The sequence below is a fragment of the Amia ocellicauda genome, unplaced genomic scaffold (assembly GCF_036373705.1).
Source record: "Amia ocellicauda isolate fAmiCal2 unplaced genomic scaffold, fAmiCal2.hap1 HAP1_SCAFFOLD_36, whole genome shotgun sequence".
In the NCBI taxonomy this organism is placed as follows: domain Eukaryota; kingdom Metazoa; phylum Chordata; class Actinopteri; order Amiiformes; family Amiidae; genus Amia; species Amia ocellicauda.
In genome coordinates, this window is record NW_027102931.1 from 375,874 (window position 1) to 396,363 (window position 20,490).

General features: G+C 41.7%; 5 non-coding genes and 11 pseudogenes across 5 annotated transcripts; all 16 read right to left on the bottom strand.

The window, feature by feature from the left end:
- Positions 1-8,900: 8,900 nt before the first annotated feature.
- LOC136733266 (U5 spliceosomal RNA) lies at positions 8,901-9,015 on the bottom strand. The gene has a single exon (XR_010810159.1). It is a non-coding gene; the product is annotated as a U5 spliceosomal RNA (small nuclear RNA).
- Positions 9,016-15,474: 6,459 nt separating this feature from the next.
- LOC136733499 (uncharacterized) lies at positions 15,475-15,593 on the bottom strand (annotated as a pseudogene).
- A 221-nt stretch (positions 15,594-15,814) lies between these two features.
- Positions 15,815-15,933, bottom strand: LOC136733624 (uncharacterized; annotated as a pseudogene).
- A 209-nt stretch (positions 15,934-16,142) lies between these two features.
- LOC136733373 (5S ribosomal RNA) lies at positions 16,143-16,261 on the bottom strand. The gene has a single exon (XR_010810235.1). It is a non-coding gene; the product is annotated as a 5S ribosomal RNA (ribosomal RNA).
- Positions 16,262-16,477: 216 nt separating this feature from the next.
- On the bottom strand, positions 16,478-16,596 carry LOC136733503 (uncharacterized; annotated as a pseudogene).
- Positions 16,597-16,810: 214 nt separating this feature from the next.
- Positions 16,811-16,929, bottom strand: LOC136733248 (uncharacterized; annotated as a pseudogene).
- A 216-nt stretch (positions 16,930-17,145) lies between these two features.
- LOC136733506 (uncharacterized) lies at positions 17,146-17,263 on the bottom strand (annotated as a pseudogene).
- A 221-nt stretch (positions 17,264-17,484) lies between these two features.
- On the bottom strand, positions 17,485-17,603 carry LOC136733252 (uncharacterized; annotated as a pseudogene).
- A 221-nt stretch (positions 17,604-17,824) lies between these two features.
- LOC136733582 (uncharacterized) lies at positions 17,825-17,943 on the bottom strand (annotated as a pseudogene).
- A 216-nt stretch (positions 17,944-18,159) lies between these two features.
- LOC136733778 (5S ribosomal RNA) lies at positions 18,160-18,278 on the bottom strand. Its single transcript, XR_010810274.1, has one exon. It is a non-coding gene; the product is annotated as a 5S ribosomal RNA (ribosomal RNA).
- A 215-nt stretch (positions 18,279-18,493) lies between these two features.
- Positions 18,494-18,612, bottom strand: LOC136733275 (5S ribosomal RNA). The gene has a single exon (XR_010810168.1). It is a non-coding gene; the product is annotated as a 5S ribosomal RNA (ribosomal RNA).
- A 210-nt stretch (positions 18,613-18,822) lies between these two features.
- Positions 18,823-18,941, bottom strand: LOC136733424 (uncharacterized; annotated as a pseudogene).
- Positions 18,942-19,159: 218 nt separating this feature from the next.
- LOC136733741 (uncharacterized) lies at positions 19,160-19,278 on the bottom strand (annotated as a pseudogene).
- A 216-nt stretch (positions 19,279-19,494) lies between these two features.
- On the bottom strand, positions 19,495-19,612 carry LOC136733274 (5S ribosomal RNA). Its single transcript, XR_010810167.1, has one exon. It is a non-coding gene; the product is annotated as a 5S ribosomal RNA (ribosomal RNA).
- Positions 19,613-19,833: 221 nt separating this feature from the next.
- LOC136733249 (uncharacterized) lies at positions 19,834-19,952 on the bottom strand (annotated as a pseudogene).
- A 214-nt stretch (positions 19,953-20,166) lies between these two features.
- LOC136733520 (uncharacterized) lies at positions 20,167-20,285 on the bottom strand (annotated as a pseudogene).
- Between the last annotated feature and the right edge of the window lie 205 nt (positions 20,286-20,490).

Genomic DNA, 20,490 nt, shown 5'->3' on the forward strand with positions numbered 1-20,490 from the left:
AATTTCAGCTATGTTCATATACGTTGCGTCTGCATGTAATATGATCATTTCCTTAATCGTTGGGAACAAATTAGCAACAAACAACCCTTTAAAGCTCACCTCTTCCTCGGCCCCGGGTCGATCTTGACCCGCAAAATAGGTTTTCCTAAGCTTTTCATAGTAATCACGGGGGGACTCATGCTTACCCTGTTTGATCTGGTGTGCGGCAGTCACTGCTGCCACTGGATCAATGAACCTGGAATAGTCCCTAACTAATGCTCTGCACAAGCGTTGAAACCTATCGCAGACCATGGACCCTTGCCTCTCCATCCAAGAATGGACTTGGCGAGAGGTAGTTTTGCGGATTAGGAGAACCTTTTCCTTCTCCGTAGCCTCAGGATAGAAACTCAAAGCATACTTAATGTCCTTAATATACGCTTCCACATTTCCTTCCTTGTCTGCTGGGTTAAAGGTTTCACAATCTTTAGCCAGTTCTCTCAACTGGCGCATGTTAACCTTTCGGTCTGGACTCTCGGGAGAGGAAGTTCGTCTGTGCGACGAGCTTCTTACCCTGGGTGGAGAAAGACTACAGGGAGGGGTACGATCAGGACGAGGCAACCCGGGGCCTAAATGTGGAGACGGTGTGCGACTCCGTGCATTGGCCGGTTCCGGCTGTTCCTTTATGCTGTCAGGTGTCAGCTTTGCAGCCCACCAAGAGGCAGCTTTCAGGGCCCCTATTTGTTGCTTGAGACGCTCATTTTCAACTTCAGTTGATTTGAGTTCTCCCCTAAGCACCTGATTTACTCTCCTCATTTCTTCACTGTCCCTTTTTAAATGTATGACCTCGCCTTCGAGTATCTCCATTTTTACAGTGCCCAAATCTTTCTTCCTGACTGTTTTGCAAAGACGCATTTCCAAAACATCCCGGTCCTTCAAAACTATCCTTTCATTTTCAACCGCTTTACATCTGTCATTTTGCAGACCTTTTACTTGGATCAGAGTTGTTTCCAATTCAACTTGACATTGTCTTAAATCATTTCCTAATTGCTCTCTCTGTTCAATTAAGTCCTATTTTTCAGCATTCAACACAATGACTTGTTTTCCACAAGTATCTAGCTTTCCTTCAAATTCTAAAACCATTCCATGCCGTTTGGCTCTTTCTTCTTTCGCTTTAGCATACTTTTCTCCTAGCTTTTTCAGTTTTTCAAACTTGCTTATGATCCAGTTCACTACCCTTGAGCTCGCAAGTGCTAAGCTAGCCATAACTTTCATCACCTCTATCGACTCTTTTTCGAGTTGCGTCGTAGTGTCGTTTACCAACTGAGTTCGACGCGACTCTACTTCAAAGTCCAAACTGCCTAGGCGTCCAAGGAATTCAGGAATCTCTGTTCCTGGTACCTTAACAATCAATGCTTCACATGGGGACATTTGGGTAATCATTGTTTTGGCTATTCAGTAACAACCCAACAGAACAGTACTCGATTAATCACCTAATGACTCTAATGCCAACGCTTAGGATATCAACAATTTATCACAAGTAACTAAAACAGACTTAATCTTTTGTGACTTTGGATTTATGACTGATGTCAATCCATGCCATCTTTTGGAAATGCCGGTTGGCCTGGGTTCGTAGCTCTATGTCGGGATTTCGGCTCTCATCCACTTCAAAGAGTTTTTATCACCCACAGGCCCCTTTCTCCAGACATCTCATAGCAGAATAACAAACTATTTGGCCTCTTCTCGGTGCCATCCTCCCCAAAACTGTCACTTTGATGCAAACCAGTTCCAAGCTGATGAGCTAAGGAAATCTGATAACTTTGGGGGGGAGAGGTCTTCTTTAGATCCGTGCTTCAGCTCAGAGCCCAAATACTCTTATCCAAATACACCCAACATAACGCTACACACCACATCCCAAAGATGCTCTATTGGGTTGAGATCTGGTGACTGTGGGGGCCAGTTTAGTACAGTGAACTCATTGTCATGTTCAAGAAACCAATTTGAAATGATTCGACCTTTGTGACATGGTACATTATCCTGCTGGAAGTAGCCATCAGAGGATGGGTACATGGTGGTCATAAAGGGATGGACATGGTCAGAAACAACGGGCCGTGGCATTTAAACGATGCCCAATTGGCACTAAGGGGCCTAAAGTGTGCCAAGAAAACATCCCCCACACCATTACATCCACCACCACCAACCTGCACAGTGGTAACAAGGCATGATGGATCCATGTTCTCATTCTGTTTACGCCAAATTCTGACTCTGAAATCGAGACTCATCAGACCAGGCAACATTTTTCCAGTCTTCAACTGTCCAATTTTGGTGAGCTTGTGCAAATTGTAGCCTCTTTTTCCTATTTGTAGTGGAGATGAGTGGTACCCAGTGGGGTCTTCTGCTGTTGTAGCCCATCCGCCTCAAGGTTGTACGTGTTGTGGCATCACAAATGCTTTGCTGCATACCTCGGTTGTAACGAGTGGTTATTTCAGTCAAAGTTGCTCTTCTATCAGCTTGAATCGAGTCGGCCCATTCTCCTCTGAGCTCTAGCATCAACAAGGCATTTTCGCCCACAGGACTGCCGCATACTGGATGTTTTTCCCTTTTCACACCATTCTTTGTAAACCCTAGAAATGGTTGTGCGTGAAAATCCCAGTAACTGAGCAGATTGTGAAATACTCAGACCGGCCCGTCTGGCACCAACAACCATGCTACGCTCAAAATTGCTTAAATCACCTTTCATTCCCATTCAGACATTCAGTTTGGAGTTCAGGAGATTGTCTTGACCAGGACCACACCCCTAAATGCATTGAAGCAACTGCCATGTGATTGGTTGGTTAGATAATTGCATTAATGAGAAATTGAACAGGTGTTCCTAATAATCCTTTAGGTGAGTGTATATGTATGTATGTATGTATGCATGTCCAATTGCTTTGACAATTCAAATGCACTGAATTGAGAGAGAGAGAGAGAGAGAGAGAGAGAGTTGTAGTCCAGACCACTGCAAAATTCCTGCTGAAGTGATCTGGATCACCACCCAATGGCCCAAGGACCACTGCAAACTTGGATTTCAATGTATTTGTGTAATCTGTGTTGCAATAGCACCTACCATGTTCCTTTGTGGTGATCTGGTTAATTCTGATCTGGGAAAACCACAATCCTGCAGGTTTAATAAGTCTCTCTACACATCAGTCCCTGAGTACCTTCAACCAATGGTCATTTTGACCAATTAAGCCCAAGAATTGAGTCAATTAAGTTGTCAAGGACTACCCAGTGAAGACGTGAACTCACGACTAGGTCACACTGTGAGCTCACCAGAGCAGACATTACACTGAGCTCACTGTGAGCTCACTTAGCGCTTTTCCAGCGACATGGTGCCGGTGCTGGAGCCGGAGCTGCTGCTCGGCCTGGGATCCAGCTGATCTTTTTTGAACCGGCCCGCTTTTCCACCGGTTTTGACGTCACTGGATGTGGGCGTTCCCAAGCATGGAGTAGAAGTGGAGAAACACAGCAATAGTAGTCAGCACCGAGGCGACTGCGTCTTTAAACCCCATTTAACATCACAATCAAACTCATTCCGCGTCTATGGCAAATCGTAACCCTAATGTTACAAATGTTCCCTAAACACTTATTTTGCAAGATCAATAAAAATCCTTTAAGAAATTTAAACTTTTACTGACACACATAGTTAATAGCAATGTATTATAACTTTACCAAAAATAATAATCTGTATATCTTTAATTGTTTAGACGTTATTAAGATATAATGCATCTTTCACATAGGGAACATTTGTAACATGTTAGGAAAAACAAACAAATGATTTGAAAATATTCATAATTACAGCATACAATTTGTCAGGCTTCATAAGAATGGTATTTATAACATACTCTGTAAAAATCAAGCAAATAGCATTTGTGGTTCACGAGAAAATATATATATATAATCAAAGCTATCAGACTATAGCAGCCGGTGTATGAAGACACATACGATTATACAGCATTATTTGGCAGCTTCGCAAGACCTAATTTGAAACGTTGTTGGTAAGTTAGATAATTAGTGGGGACCCTCTATTTGCAGTTCTTCCCCTCCATAATTGCTAAAATAAAGTTTTACTGACATTTTATTGACCCTACCACTGCATAGGGCACATCTGTAACATGAACGCTACTGAATGGCACATACATTGAAAACTACGGAGAACTGAGACAAATCCACTTTACACTTCATAAATAATCTTAAAACGTTTCCAACCAAGGCAACACCCACTTGAAATACGTTCATTCTCATTTTTGGTAAACAAAAAGAGAGATTGTTACATATGTTCCCTATGATGCATCTACAGAGAGAGAGAGACAGACAGACACTAACTCTCTCTCTCTCTCAGCTGGGAGTGTGTGGGAGGGGTCTGCAGTGAGCGGGAGTGCTGCTGAGAGCTCTGTCCTTTGGCTGCGTTTTTTTGTTGCTTTACTTTTTTCAGTTTGTTTATTTTGTCTTCTGTTTTCAGTGCTTTTCTTATTGTGGGGGAACAGGGGAGGGGAGGGGGGAGTACCGGTAGTTCACATAATTCACATAATAAAGTGAATCTGTGACACCCATAATTCAATTACATTCTTATTATCAACTATAACTATGAATATAACTGATAATGTAGCATCATTAGATTGTTTACAACCAATATTTGTTTTCAATATATATATTTTTACCTTGTCTTTGTAATATTGTAGACCAAGAGTGTTATACCTGTTTTGGTGATTCTTTGTCAGATTCAGAACAATTTGCTGTGGGGCTGTCAGAACCACTTGATGGTGACACACTTTTGTCTTCATTGCTGATAAATGTGGCTTTTGTTACAATTTTTTTCAGATTGTCCAAAAGGTCTGGAATCTCTGGAGAAAAAAACCTTAGTATTAAATGATAATCATTTCTAGTAATATATTTAATGCAAAGTGAAAACAAAACCATCAATGCCTGCAATTATACTTGAGAGACTTGCTCTATGTTATTGGCAAACTGACCTTTTTGTGGGTCATTAACATTAGCTACAAAAAAAATAAAAAAGATAAAATACAAGAATTTCCAGGTCTAATGTAATGCATATAGTCATTAATGTAGGATTATGAAGTTATGTTGAAAAACTTTATTTAATAATCAGTATTATTAAACTATTAGACAGTGCACATTAAGAGTCTGTATTGTGGTTCTAGATTACTTCAGTATGATCAACTATAATACATTACTCTGGAATCTAAATTACTGAAGAATAACATTTATCAAGGTAAGGAATTATTTGCTATAAATAAAAAAACTTACCATCAACCATACGGTTTCGAAGACATTGGTTTTCATTTTTAAGTCTTGTGTTTTCCTTTTCGAGCTGCTTAACGTTTTGCTGTAGCTCAACTTCACTGGACTCTTTAAATGTCTGTAGAATATGACGGGATCTAATTCTTGAAGCTCCATCGGTTTTCTTTCTTATTTTGTGCTGTATTCAGAGAGGAAAAGAGTTTAAAATGAAAATATATATATATATGAATATGATTAAAAAAAAACAATCCTGCAATACATTTATTTAATATTTGCAGTAATTATCTCACCGGTAACTGTGGTTCATCAAGGTCACTATCATCTGAAATTTGAAGTTTTTTGTTTGGTTTAGGTACTGTCTTCATTTTAGGACAGGGCATTTTTGTTAGGTCATTACGTTTTCTTCTTAGTTCGCCTTCTTTTCCTAAAATAAAAATAAAATAAATAAAACCCTGCATTATGTCCACAGATATTTGGGGATTATATTTATTTGTCATAAAAATACTGTGCTTTGACCATACAAATTAAGATGAACAGCCAACACTGAATCAAAACTGAAGTTAAATTATATCTGGTTTAATTTATTTTGTGATTTGGGGGATTTTATTGTAAAGCACAACACACAATAAATCGTTCTTACAAATGCCAGTCAAGTATGACGAGTTTTTAGCGCCCTCACCACCACCTACCATGTTATGAGAGTATGTTAGAAGTACAACACATTAATAACTTAAACATTCATTTCAAATATACTGTGATTGTATATATCAAATAGCATGTAAAGACTTTAATGTTTTTTTTTTTAAATAAACATTGTTACCAGTCATAATGATCTGTGCTTCATGGACAGGCCATCCACCTTTTGGAGGTTTGTTTGTGTCTCTCCACTCTGCTCTGAAGTTTCGAGTCGTCTCTTCGTCATCATCAGCAATGCTGAATAAATCAAAATTGCGAAAGCAAGCAGTGGGAATCACGCTGTAAGAGTCTTTGTCGACCCCGCTTTCCCACTTCACCAACGCGTGCATCACCGCCATACTACCTTCACCTTCTCGTCCGTTTTTTCTGCGCGTTTTTCCCCCGACAAGTCACGGCACAAAAAACAGTCCCGCTCTGCATTCTGGTACTTGGCGTTCTTAATAACACCAACAGGGTGTAATCGCATAGACCACTCGAGTATAAAGTACTACATATCCCATCTGTTACAGTTTTTTTTCTTCTTCTGAAACTGCAAGCGCACTACATAAAGTTTGGCAAATGAAGAAATTTGGATGATGAGTTTACAATCTTATAAACAGTATTTAAGTAAACCTAGATATGCAATTCCAAAAAGAACAGCATCGAGATGGAGAAACAGGATACAAAAATAATAATACAATGTTTATACTTTTTGTATTTTAATTACAGTATGTAATTATTGCCTTTTGATTTACATTTACAGAAAAAGAACGGCGGCAAACGTGGACTACCCAACAAGAAGCAACAAAGTTACTAAAATATCAGATTCTCAGGTAAGCTTCATGCAGCCATACATGTATAATTATAAAATCAATCCAAAAAATAGACCTTGTTTACCCTACAACTGATTTGAGTGTTAATTCTATTTAAGATATAAAAAAATATTTTGTTTTCTGAACTAATAATCTGTGAACATTCTATTATCTCTATAATTTTAATTAATACATTTATTTTATTATTGGTGGAACATTATATTTTTCAGCTCAGATGATTTCACGTACCATCAATTTTTCTGTTAATAAATGTGCAAAAACAAATCAGATGGATAGGCCCCTACATATGAACATTAAGTTAAAGGCCTAGAGTGAGTGTTCTTCACTTCCAGTCATGGCGGGCCACAATCCAGCTCTTTGTAACTCATCAACAACCAAAGACCTGGGAAAAGGGTTAAATGGCTTCAGTTAAGCCAATTAGGTAATTAAGAGCTCAACTGGAAAAAAAACAGCAGGCTTAGGGGTACTTTAGGACCACAGTCACTGATATAACCTACAATGTTGTTGTAATGAAAATCAGCAGACAGTGGGCCTCCTCCAGGACTAAGGTTGAGAAGCACTGGTCTTGAAGACCACAATAACAATCGACCTCAAGGGCTAGGGATATTCGAGGTGATGCTAAACCAGTCCTGAATGTTTAAATATAATGTTATTTTCTTGTAGTGTGCCGTTGCTGTTAATGCAACCAGTTATATTGAGCCATCAAATACAGAAGCTGACGAAAGACATCAACATGTAAATTTAGTTGTAAATTTAAAGTGTGTGTGAAAAGTATTTTGTATATGGAGATTAACCCATAGTTTCACAGATAAATTGTGGACCAGTGATATTCAGGATCTTCAAAACAAGTCCTGAATGCTCAAACTTAACACTTCTTTTTTTAGAGTGTCGTTGCTGTCAATCCAGCCAGTGATGTGGAGCCATCAGATACAGAAGCTGATGAAAAACAACATGTAAATTTCCTAAATTAATATGGTGCATCAAAATACTTATTTAGCACTTTCAACTGTTTCTTTGTGATTCCTAAAATTACTTTACAGGCTGGGGCTGGGGGAAGACACTGCGCCCGCCTGGAGAAGCCTGTACAAGCCCCCCTCAATAAGAGAGCTGGCAATCTGCAGTGGAGGGTGTTACACACCATTATTGCTGTCAATTCTTTTATTACTGTTCTTAACCCTGCTGTGTCCGACGCCTGCCCATTCTGTGCTCAGAGAGAGACCGTGTTTCACTGTTTCAGCACTTGCTCTCGGTTGTCACCCATTTTTAGTCTTTTAACTCGTCTTTTTACTGATCTTAACCTGATTTTTAACACAAAGGTTTTTATTTTAGGGGCGCGATACACCAGAAGGACCAAACATGTGGACCAGCTGGTAAACTTCTTGCTGGGCCAGGCTAAAATGGCCGTCTATAAGACTAGGAAGAACAGAGTGTGTGGGGAGGGCAGTGAGGATGCAGTGAGAGTGTTTGCCATGCTGGTCAAGTGCAGAGTCAGACTAGAGTTTAACTATTACAGGCTGATGAATGATTTGGAGAGTTTTGAACAGGTCTGGTGTATTAATGATGCCCTTTGTGAATTGTATGACGGGGAGTTGGTTTTTATTATGTAATTCATTTATAGGGTTTAGTATTTGATGGTTGTTTTGTTGTGTGTATTGGGTTGCTTTCTTTAAAAGTGTACAGATCAGTGGCGGAGTTAATGCTTGTTGGGGGGAGACAAACAAAGGGGAACACTATTTTTTATTTATTTATTTATTTTCTTTTGTATGAATTATTGCGTGTTGCAAACAGGCAATGAAGTCTGATAAAAGTCAAAAAGTCTCTCTCTCTCTCACACACACACACACAGCCAGCAAGACACACAGAGCCAGCCAGCTCAGCGATGACATCACAAACATCTCTCTCAGGTGACTCCTATGACATCACAGAGCACGTACATTCCGTTGCTTGCCGTCTGTCAACCACTCAGTCACTGCCAGCCAGACTGGCTGGCTGACTGGATGGTGGGGCTGCTTGCTGCTGCTGCGTACCTTAGCAAGCTTATTTGCTTGACCGGCCTTCCTCCTCCGCCCACATGCCCACCTATGTCCGATCTGCTGTTCACCTGGATCACAGCTCCGCCCCAACAAGGCAGAGCCTCCCAAGAATGGTACAAACTCACCCACGATCCCCTCCACGGAAAGCTATAGCAAAAGGCAAAAGCATTATACGTAATGAAGAGGAACCCGAGTCCAAGACGCATCCGACCAGCCATACATATTTGTGTGTATTAAAGATCACATTTTATTACATTTAGATTTTCTGTACTTTATTACATCTTTTTGTGATTTTTAAATGTATTGTTTCTTTTCCTTATATATGTATGTATGTATGTATGTATGTGTGTGTGTGTCTGTGTGAAAGTGTATGTGTTTGTGTGTCTCTGTGTGAAAGTGAGTGTGTGTGTGTCTGTCTCTGTGTTTGTGTGTCTGTCTCTGTGTGAAAGTGAGTGTGTGTGCGTGTGTCTGTCTGTGAAAGTGTGTGTGTGTGTGTGGGTGTGACAGTGTGTATGAGTGTCTGTCTGTCATGTAACTCGCACATCTGTGAGGGCACCATTTTTGCAGAAAGAGATGTACACATTTTGGAGCAACATATGCTGCCATCCAGACATCGTCTTTTCCAGGGACATCCCTGCATTTTTCAGCAGGATAACGCCAAACCACATTCTGCCCAGATTACAAGCGCATGGTTGCGTAGGCAGAGAGTGCGGGTGCTAGCATGGCCTGCCTGCAGTCCTGACCTGTCTCCGAATTGAGAATGTGTGGCGCACTATGAAGTGCAAATTAAGACAACGAAGGCCCTGTGCAGTTGCGCAGCTGAGGAAATGCATAATGGATGAATGGGGGGAAATCCCACTTGCTAAACTTAACCAAGTGGTGTCTTCAGTGCCCAAGTGCTTAATAAGTGTTATGAAAAGAAAAGGTGATGTTACATAGTGGTAAACAGTCGACTGTCCCAACTTTCTTGGTTTCTTTTCACTGCTAATGAGATGCTGTAGAGTGAGTTAGTTATATTGCTTTCAGGATCTCTAATCGTATTGATGAGTTCATGCAGCATTTGTAATTGAATTTCAAAAAGAAATCCTTGCTGTCTGGCCTGTGTGTATGAGATGTACTCTGTCAATCTTTGGCTAACAACTGAAACATTGGTAGAACAGAAATGGCAACATAAAAAAGAAAAGTACATTTTAAAAGAGCACATTAAATAGGATGAATATACAGTTTTTTACAATCACTTTGTCACTCATTTCAGAACCTTGATGTCATTTTTCAAAACTCTAGACACAAAACTCAAAACGGTCATCACTTGTAACACAGGCTGTCCAATGTTCAAAACATTGCATTGTGCATTCATATCTTTAAAGAAACCTTGCACTTGCAGACTTGTTGGTTCAAATAATTCATTTATCATGAAATACCATAGTAACATTTATTTAGATCACCCACACAGAAGATACCGATAGATTCACTGTGTAGTTGTTCGTACAATCATTAAATATTGTAGTACAAAATATGTGATACATGTTTCATTATGGTACTACACATAAATACATCACTGTAAAAGGACTAGTAGAGAGAATACTACAGACACAGTGGAATCATTGAACAAAATCTGAAATGTATTGATGCAATACAATCAAATCACACCATAGGTTTCTTTGAAGCCATGCAACAATAATTAGCTACAAAAAAGAACAAAACTACAGTAAAATGTCAACTGCAGTGTTCCTCACCTGGCTTAGTGTAAAACAAAGGATTGATTACTGTACTTCTGAATTTCCATCAGCCCTGTGTTCAGGTTCAGGTTCTCACAACCATTTTTCACAAGAGGCATCTTGAAACTGAACATACCTGAACATACTCAGTCATCAGCTGCTTCACTCTGTCTGCATTTCTTTCAAAAGGCACACTATACTCTGTGCTACACATTGGTATGCAGTATACAGTCATTTGACAATTGAGAGTAGCCTAATGTTTAGTGCATGCTGAAGACTTGCCGCTTCTCAGTACGGACATTTCTGATGATTGAGGCCACAGTTGATCCTGAGTTGATTCTGAGGTTTGATTGAATCATTGTAGCTGCCTCAGTCATGGTCATGCCATGATTTACAACATGCTCTACAACTATTTCTCGGATTTCACTGGACACTATTTGCTGTTGCTGCCGCTGTCTGGTCCGTGGCCTTGTCCTCTACCACGTTCCCCCAACACCTCTCAAATTAGGCCCATGGCTGCCTCTCTGGTGAGGCCTAAGCCCTCCTCTATGACGAGGCCCACGACCACCTCTCAGAAGGGGTGCATGTCCCCTTCCATTCCTTTGACCACCACGTCTTCCTCCTCCCACTGCTTGACCTCTATTGTGACCTGGATGACTTGCCGGCTCCATGTTATCACTGTGTTGCTGGGGTGGATAGCACTCATTTCACTCGATACTCGTACCACAATGTGAAATCAATCATCAATAACCAGTTGGCAGTATTGGAAAAGCAATTACAAGGGCCTGCATACATACAGTAATGTCAAATCTGATGTGGAAGAACAATCATCTTCAACCAGGTTGGAGCGTTAGTTGCAATGCCTTTAATACACGCAGCGTGGAGAGGAACAGTGACTCAAGTAGATCCCAAAGTCGCTCTGCCTTCATTTTAACAGTCAGAGCTTTTATACACAAAAATCAAAGAGCTGGTTATAATCAGAAAGTCATTACTATGTTATCTTAAAAGTTAGCTAAGCAGAATTTATATCATTATAGGACAGAGTTCATAGATCAACACATGGATTAGGGAGCAGGCACTTCAATCATACTGTTTGACATTGTCTCCAAGATTCTCATCGTAAATAACAAACAGAAATCAAACTACCTTCTGGCCTGACCTTCTAGCTTGACCTTATCTTTCTTAAGTATACAAGAGAGAAAAACAGGTATTAGAGAAAAAATTTCTAACTTTCCTTCCACACTGCAAACATGGTGTGGAAAAGTGCTACATGATGATGAATGATGATGAAATATTACATCCATAGATAATGTAGTCCAACTGGTTCATGCTCCTCGTTTATTGATGTCAATGGATCTCATTATCCTGAAACTTTCATGATCGAAACATGGAATATTGTTTGTCAGTTTCCATAAAATTATGCATTAAGAGTAATGCAACAGTCACTTATCATTTTGAGCAGCTGTATCAATTGATAGTTAGATCTTTGTAATGAAATGAATAGACAGTGATCTCAGATGTAATGTGTGAATTGCATTTTGAAATGGTAATACTTTGATGTTAAGTTGTGTCATTTTAGTTCAATGAACAAATGATCTGAGGTTGATGTGTATTGTATCCAAGCAATTGTAAAAAAGTGTTAGAGTTTTGAAAAATGTGCATTTTGATCATCGGGTGTGAGTTTAGTGTCTAGAGTTTTGAAAAATGACATCAAGGTTCTGAAATGAGTGCCAAAGTGATTGTAAAAAAGTGTAATATCAGGGGACAGTGGCTATTAGTGATCTGGCCTTCCGTGGCCTCTGTATTAATGTAACAGGTCACATTGTATGTGTACACTGATACTTGATAGTATAATATAGTACAAGTAAAAAACATACATAGGTATCATAGAAGTATTTTGCAGAAATGATTATGGATAGTTATCAAAATGGAGAGGAAATGCTAAATCCAGTCTCCCCAGGCTGAGCTTCTATTGCTGCACCTGCTGGCCCCACTATATGGATAGAGCCACACCAAGTACAAGAGTCTCCCCATTGCTATTCATATCTCCCTATCCAGTCTTCTATAGGTGTCAGGGTGGGGTGCCTATTCCCCTGCATGCTTTGAAACCTATAGCACCTGGGACGCACACTTGGGATCCGGTTCCTCTGCCCCTCACATACACATGAGGAATCCTAGGTGCTCAACACGTCATACTGTCTCTTTCATCTCATGTGTAAACTATGGACAAATACATGACTAAACGTGTTTAGTTGCTTTTCCCAGAATGCTTTGCGCCACGATATGCAAATAACGGGGACTATGATTGGCTCCCTGACATTACCCACACTGCGACTGATGCTACCCATTTCACTACCCAACAAAGACCCATAATATGCGTGTGTCTGTCTGTCTGTCTGTCAAAGTATGTGTGTGTGTGTCTGTGTCTGTCTGTCTGTGTGTGAAAGTGTGTGTGTGTCTGTCTGTCTGTCTGTCATGTAACTTGCACATCTGTGAGGGCACCACTAATGCAGAAAGAGATGTACACATATTGTTTATTTTCCATATATATGTATGTATGTATGTATGCATGTCCAATTGCTTTGACAATACAAATGAATTGAATTGAGAGGGAGAGAGAGAGAGTAAGAGAGAGAGAGAGAGACAGACAGACAGACAGACAGAGAGACACACACACACACACACACACACACACAGAGAGCCAGCCAGCCAGCTCAGCGATGACATGACGAGCCTCTCTCAGCTTACTGCTATGACATCACAGAGCACGTACATTCCGTTTAACAAATCGTTAAACAAAAAAGGTTATAAACACATTGACTACAATACCGGTTAGTAAGACGAAGGTGAGTCTCTCGTTAGTATTATTACTACGCAGGTTAGTATTTATGTCAGGTAACTTCTCGTTATATATATATCAGTCTCATTTACGTTTAGGTGCCGAGAAAGATCCTATTTGTTACCACAATTTCCCTTAACTGATTATTATTCAATGATTAAGGATAGGCAGGGCCACCTATAATCTAATGTCTATTAACTTGTGTCAATTTCAGACTAAACAGTTAAACAGGAATGAGAAGATATTTCTCGGCGTTGACAGATTTTATTTCTAAAATTATCAACAAAACAGTTTAATGCAACTCACATTTATATTTAAGAAAACTAAATGATATTACACATTCTAGAGTTATGAATCACAGATTAACATTTCTAATTGATTTCTCAAATGTCATGAATCACAAACTCCAAACTGTTAAACTTATGTGAACTTCGTCGCAGAGAGGCCTCTCTGGCTTCGGGCTCAGATAACAGCACACGGCACGAGGTCCGTGTGGTTTGGAACAAAGGCAGTCCGGTTCGGCTTTGTCCAAGAACTTCCACTCAGTCGATGCACCTGGAAGTTGGGGTTTCGCGAATGTAGAGTCTTTTCCAAACAGATTTTCCATTGGTTTGAAGGCTCCAAGGTTGTGCACAAAATCTTCTTTGTAAGCAGGGTTCCACCATAGTTACTTGAAGACAAAGTCTTTGAGGAAAGCAGGGCCCTGTTTGTTCCAAGGGTCAAGTTTCTTAAGACTCAAATAGCTATTTAAGTGACTGACACTTTCGTATTCAGTCGACTTAGTCAATTGTCCAGCTGTAAAACTCCACTGATCAGGTGGGTCTGTGAAGTTATTTATTTAATAAAGTCCTTTAAAATAATTCTTCGCTCAATCTCCTTCTCCCAGTTTAACTCTTCTGTTGCCGGCAAAGACTTGGTTGGTTTCTGATTCCGGTTCTGGCAACAGAGCTACAGGTTGAGCTGTGGCAGCGAGTTTCTGGTTCAGGTGAGAGAGAGAGAGAGAGAAAGACTGTCCGCTGTTCCTTATAGTCTGTCAGATCAGTAGGTGATTGGTCCCTGAGTTCTTGAGATTGGATTTCGGTTTCAGCCCCCAGTGTCCTATTGGAGGGAGGCTTTATTTATGACTGATGTCAATCCATGCCATCTTTTGGAAATGCCGGTTGGCCTGGGTTCGTAGCTCTATGTCGGGATTTCGGCTCTCATCCACTTCAAAGAGTTTTTATCACCTACAGGCCCCTTTCTCCAGACATCTCATAGCAGAATTCCAAACTATTTGGCCTCTTCTCGGTGCCATCCTCCCCAAAACTGTCACTTTGATGCAAACCAGTTCCAAGCTGATGAGCTAAGGAAATCTGATAACTTTGGGGGGGAGAGGTCTTCTTTAGATCAGTGCTTCAGCTCAGAGCCCAAATGCTCTTATCCAAATACACCCAACATAACGCTACATATGTATGTATGTATGTATATATGTGTAGAAGGAAAATTAGAAATTATTTTCTTACACCTGTTTTTCTCTCTTGTATACTTAAGAAAGATACGGTCAAGCTAGAAGGTCAGCCCAGAAGATAGTTTGATTTCTGTTTGTTATTTACGATGAGAACCTTGGAGACATTGTCAAACGGTACGACCTACGTGCCTGTTCCCTAAAACCATGTGTTGACCTATGAACTCTGTTCTATAATGATATATGTTCTGCTTAGTTAGCCTTTAAGATAACATAGTAATGACTTTCTAGCATGTATGGATGTATGTATGTATATATATATATATATATATATATATATATATATATATGTATGTATGTATGTCCAATTGCTTTGACAATACAAATGAATTGAATTGAGAGGAAGAGAGAGAGAGAGAGAGAGAGAGAGACAGACAGACAGACAGACAGCTCAGCGATGACATCACGAGCCTCTCTCAGCTGACTGCTATGACATCACAGAGCACGTACATTCCGTTGCTTGTCGTCTGTCAACCACTCAGTCACTGCTAGCCAGACTGTCCCTAAGACAAAGTGTACAATACTTCAATTATATCTCCTCCAGACAGATAAAGAGTATTAAGAGCTACGATGAAGTTACCCAGGAGACGTAAAAAGCTTGCATCACCTGGTATTTCCTGGAGGTCACCCATCCAAGTACTAACCAGGCCCTGGCCCGTTTAGTTTCCAAGGTCTGACGAAATCGGGCACGTTCAGGACGGTGTGGCCGCAAGCCGAGATGCCTGGCTGCATGATGTCTCTTAAAGGCTGGCGGGTATTGACGGAATTTCCAGCAAAAAATAAAAAATAAAAAAATAAAAAAATGGAGGGAAAAATAACAGTGCAGGAAAGGGTGTTGAAAGTAGCCGGGAACGTGTACAATTCTTCAATTATATCTCCTCCAGACAGAAAGAGAGTATTAAGAACTACGATGAAGTTACCCAGGAGACGTAAGAAGCTTGCAGCACCTGGTATTTCTAGGAGATCTCCCATCCAAGTACTGACCAGGCCATGCCCCGTTTAGCTTCCGAGATCTGACGAGACGGGGTGCGTCCAGGACGGTGTAGCCGCAAGCCGAGAGGCCTGGCTGCATGATGTCTCTTAAAGGCTGACGGGTGTTGACGGAACTTCCAGCAAATAAAAAAAGAAAAATGGAGGGAAAAATATCAGTTCAGCAAAGGGTGTTGAAAGTAGCCGGGTACGTGTACATTTCTTCAATTATATCTCCTCCAGACAGAAAGAGAGTATTAAGATCTACGATGATGTTACCCAGGAGACGTATAAAGCTTGCAGCACCTGGTATTTCCAGGAGGTCACCCATCCAAGTACTGACCAGGCCCTGCCCTGTTTAGCTTCCGAGATCTGATGAGATCGGTCGCGTTCAGGACGGCGTGGCCGCAAGCCGAGAGGCCTGGCAGCATGATGTCTCTTAAAGGCGGGCGGGTTTTGACGGACCTTCCAGCAAAAAAAAAAAGAAAAAAGAAAAATGGAGGGAAAAATATCAGTGCAGCAAAGGATGTTGAAAGTAGCCGGGTACGTGTACAATTCTTCAATTATATCTCCTCCAGACTGAAAGAGAGTATTAAGAGCTACGATGAAGTTACACAGGATAAGTAAAAAGCTTGCATCACCTGGTATTTCCAGGAGGTCACCCATCCAAGTACTAACCAGGCCCTGGCCCATTTAGTTTCCAAGGTCTGACGAGATCGGGCGCGTTCAGGACGGTGTGGCCGCAAGCCAAGAGGCCTGGCTGCATGATGTCTCTAAATGGCTGGAGGGTATTGACAGAACTTCCAGCAAAAAAAAATGAAAAAAGAAAAATGGAGGGAAAAATATCAGTGCAGCAAAGGGTGTTAAAAGTAGCCGGGTACGTGTACAATACTTCAATTATATCTCCTCCAGACAGAAAGAGAGTATAAAGAGCTACGATGAAGTTACCCAGGAGACGTAAAAGCTTGCAGCACCAGGTATTTCTAGGAGGTCTCACATTCAAGTACTGACCAGGTCCTGCCCCGTTTAGCTTCCGAGATCGGATGAGTTCTGGCGCGTTCAGGACAATGTGTCCGCATGCCAAGAGGCCTGGCTGCATGATGTCTCTTAAAGGCTGGAGGGTATTGACGGAACTTCCAGCAAAAAAAAGAAGAAATAATAAAAATGGAGTGGAAAATATCAGTTCAGGAAAGGGTGTTGAAAGTAGCCGGGTACGTGTACAATTCTTCAATTATATCTCCTCCAGACTGAAAGAGAGTATTAAGAGCTACGATGAAGTTACCCAGGAGACGTAAAAAGCTTGCAGCACCTGGTATTTCCAGGAGGTCACCATCTAAGTACTGACCAGGCCCTGCCCCGTTTAGCTTCCGAGATCTGACGAGATCAGGCGCGTTCAGGACGGTGTGGCTGGAAGCCAAGAGGCCTGACTGCATGATGTCTCTTAAAGGCTGGAGGGTATTGATGGAACTTCCAGCAAAAAAAAATAATAAAAAAAATAGAAAAATTGAGGGAAAAATATCAGTGCAGCAAAGGGTGTTGAAAGTAGCCGGGTACGTGTACAATTCTTCAATTATATCTCCTCCAGACTGAATGAGAGTATTAAGAGCTACGCTGAAGTTACCCAGGAGACGTAAAAAGCTTGCAGCACCTGGTATTTCCAGGAGGTCACCCATCCAATTACTGACCAGGCCCTGCCCAGTTTTTCTTCCGAGATCTGACGAGTTCTTTCTTATTCAGGACGGTGTGGCCTCAAGCCAAGAGGCCTGGCTGCATGATGTCTCTTAAAGGCTGGCGGGTATTGACGGAACTTCAAGCAAAAAAAAATAATAAAAAAAATAGAAAAATGGATGGAAAAATATCAGTGCAGGAAAGGGTGTTGAAAGTAGCCGGGTACGTGTACAATTCTTCAATTATATCTCCTCCAGACAGAAAGAGAGTATTAAGAGCTACGATGAAGTTCCCCAGGAGACGTAAAAAGCTTGCAGCACCTGGTATTTCCAGGAGGTCTCCCATCCAAGAACAGACCAGGCCCTGCCCCGTTTAGGTACCGAGATCTGACGAAATCGGGCACGTTCAGGACGGTGTGGCCGCAAACAAAGAGGTCTGGCTGCATGATGTCTCTTAAAGGCTGGCGGGTATTGATGGAACTTCCAGCAAAAAAAATAAGAAATAAGAAAAATGGAGGGAAAAATATCACTGCAGCAAAGAGTGGTGAAAGTAGCCGGGTACGTGTACAATTCTTCAATTATATCTCCTCCAGACAGAAAGAGAGTATTAAGAGCTACGATGAAGTTACCCAAGTGACGAAAAAAGCTTGCAGCACCTGGTATTTCCAGGAGGTCACCCATCCAAGTACTGACCAGGCCCTGCCCCGTTCAGCTTCCGAGATCTGACGAGATCGGGCGCGTTCAGGACGGTGTGGCCGCAAGCCAAGAGGCCTGGATGTATGAAGTCTCTTAAAGGCTGGCGGGTATTGACGGAAGTTCCAGCAAAAAAAAAAGAAATAAGAAAAATGGAGGGAAAAATATCAGTGCAGCAAAGGGTGTTAAATGTAGCTGGGTACGTGTACAATTCTTCAATTATATCTCCTCCAGACAGAAAGCGAGTATTAAGAGCTACGATGAAGTTACCCAAGTGATGTAAAAAGCTTGCAGCACCTGGTATCTCCAGGAGGTCTCCCATCTAAGTACTGACCAGGCCCTGCCCCGTTTAGCTTCCGAGATCTGACGAGATCGGGCGCGTTCAGGATGGTGTGGCCGCAAGCCGAGATGCCTGGCTGCATGATGTCTCTTAAAGGCTGGCGGGTATTGACGGAACTGCCACCAAAAAAAAAAAAGAAAAATAGAGGGAAATATACCAGTGCAGCAAAGGGTGTTGAAAGTAGCCGGGTACGTGTACAATTCTTCAATTATATCTCCTCCAGACAGATAGAGAGTATTAAGAGCTACGATAAAGTTACCCAGGAGACGTAAAAAGCTTGCAGCACCTGGTATTTCTAGGAAGTCTCCCATCCAAGTACTGACCAGGCCCTGCCCCGTTTAGCTTCCGAGATCTGACGAGATCGGGCGCAATCAGGACGGTGTGGCCACAACCCGAAAGGCCTGGCTGCATGATGTCTCTTAAAGGTTGGCGGGTATTGACGGAACTTCCAGCAAAAAAAATAAAAAAAAAATAGAAAAATGGAGGGAAAAATATCAGTGCAGGAAAGGGTGTTGAAAGTAGCCGGGTACGTGTACAATTCTTCAATTATATCTCCTGCAGGCTGAAAGAGAGTATTAAGAGCTACGATAAAGTTACCCAGGAGACGTAAAAGCTTACAGCACCTGGTATTTCCAGGAGGTCTCACATTCAAGTACTGACCAGGTCCTGCCCCGTTTAGCTTCCGAGATCTGACGATATCATGCGCGTTCAGGACGGTGTGGCCGAAAGCCGAGAGGCCTGGCTGCATGATGTCTCTTTAAGGCTGGCGGGTATTGACGGAACTTCCAGCAAAAAAAAAAAGATAAAAGAAAAATGGAGGGAAAAATATCAGTGCAGCAAAGGGTTTTTAAAGCAGCCGGGTACGTGTACAATTCTTCAATAATATCTCCTACAGACTGAAAGAGAGTATTAAGAGCTATGATGAAGTTACCCAGGAGATGTAAAAAGCTTGCAGCACCTGGTATTTCCAGGAGGTCACCCATCCAAGTACTGACCAGGCCCTGCCCCGTTAGCTTCCGAGATCTGACGAGATCGGGCGCATTCAGGACGGTGTGGCCGCAAGCCGAGAGGCCTGGCTACATGATGTCTCTTAAAGGCTAGCGGGTATTGACGGAACTTCCAGCAAAATATAAAAAATAAATAAATAGAAAAATGGAGGGAAAAATATCAGTGCAGCAATGGGGGTTGACAGTAGCTGGGTACGTGTACAATACTTCAATTATATCTCTTCCAGACAGATAGAGAGTATTAAGAGCTACGATGAAGTTACTCAGGAGACGTAAGATGCTTGCAGCACCTTTTATTTCCAGCAGGTCTCCCATGCAAGTACTGAACAGGCACTGCCCCGTTCAGCTTCCGAGGTCTGACGAGATTGAGGGTGTTCAGGGCGGTGTGGCCGCAAGCCGAGAGGCCTGGCTGCATGATGTGTCTTAATGGTTGGCGGGTATTGACGGAGCTTCCAGCAAAAAAAAAAAAAAAAGAAAAATGGAGGGAAAAATATCAGTGCAGCAATGGGTGTTGAAAGTAGCCGGGTACGTGTACAATACTTCAATTATATCTCCTCCAGACAGAAAGAGAGTATTAAGAGCTACGATAAACTTACCCAGCAGACGTAAAAAGCTTGCAGCACCTGGTATTTCCAGGAGGTCTCCCATCCAAGTACTGACCAGGCCCTGCCCCACTCAGTTTCCGAGATCTTACGAGATCGGACGCGTTCAGGACGGTGTGGCCGCAAGCCGAGATGCCTGGCTGCATGATGTCTCTTAAAGGCTGGCGGGTATTGACGGAACTGCCAGCAATAAAAAAAAAGAGAAATGGAGGGAGAAATACCAGTGCAGCAAAGGGTGTTGAAAGTAGCCGGGTACGTGTACAATACTTGAATTATATCTCCTCCAGACAGAAAGAGCGTATTAAGAGCTACGATGAAGTTACCCAGGAGACG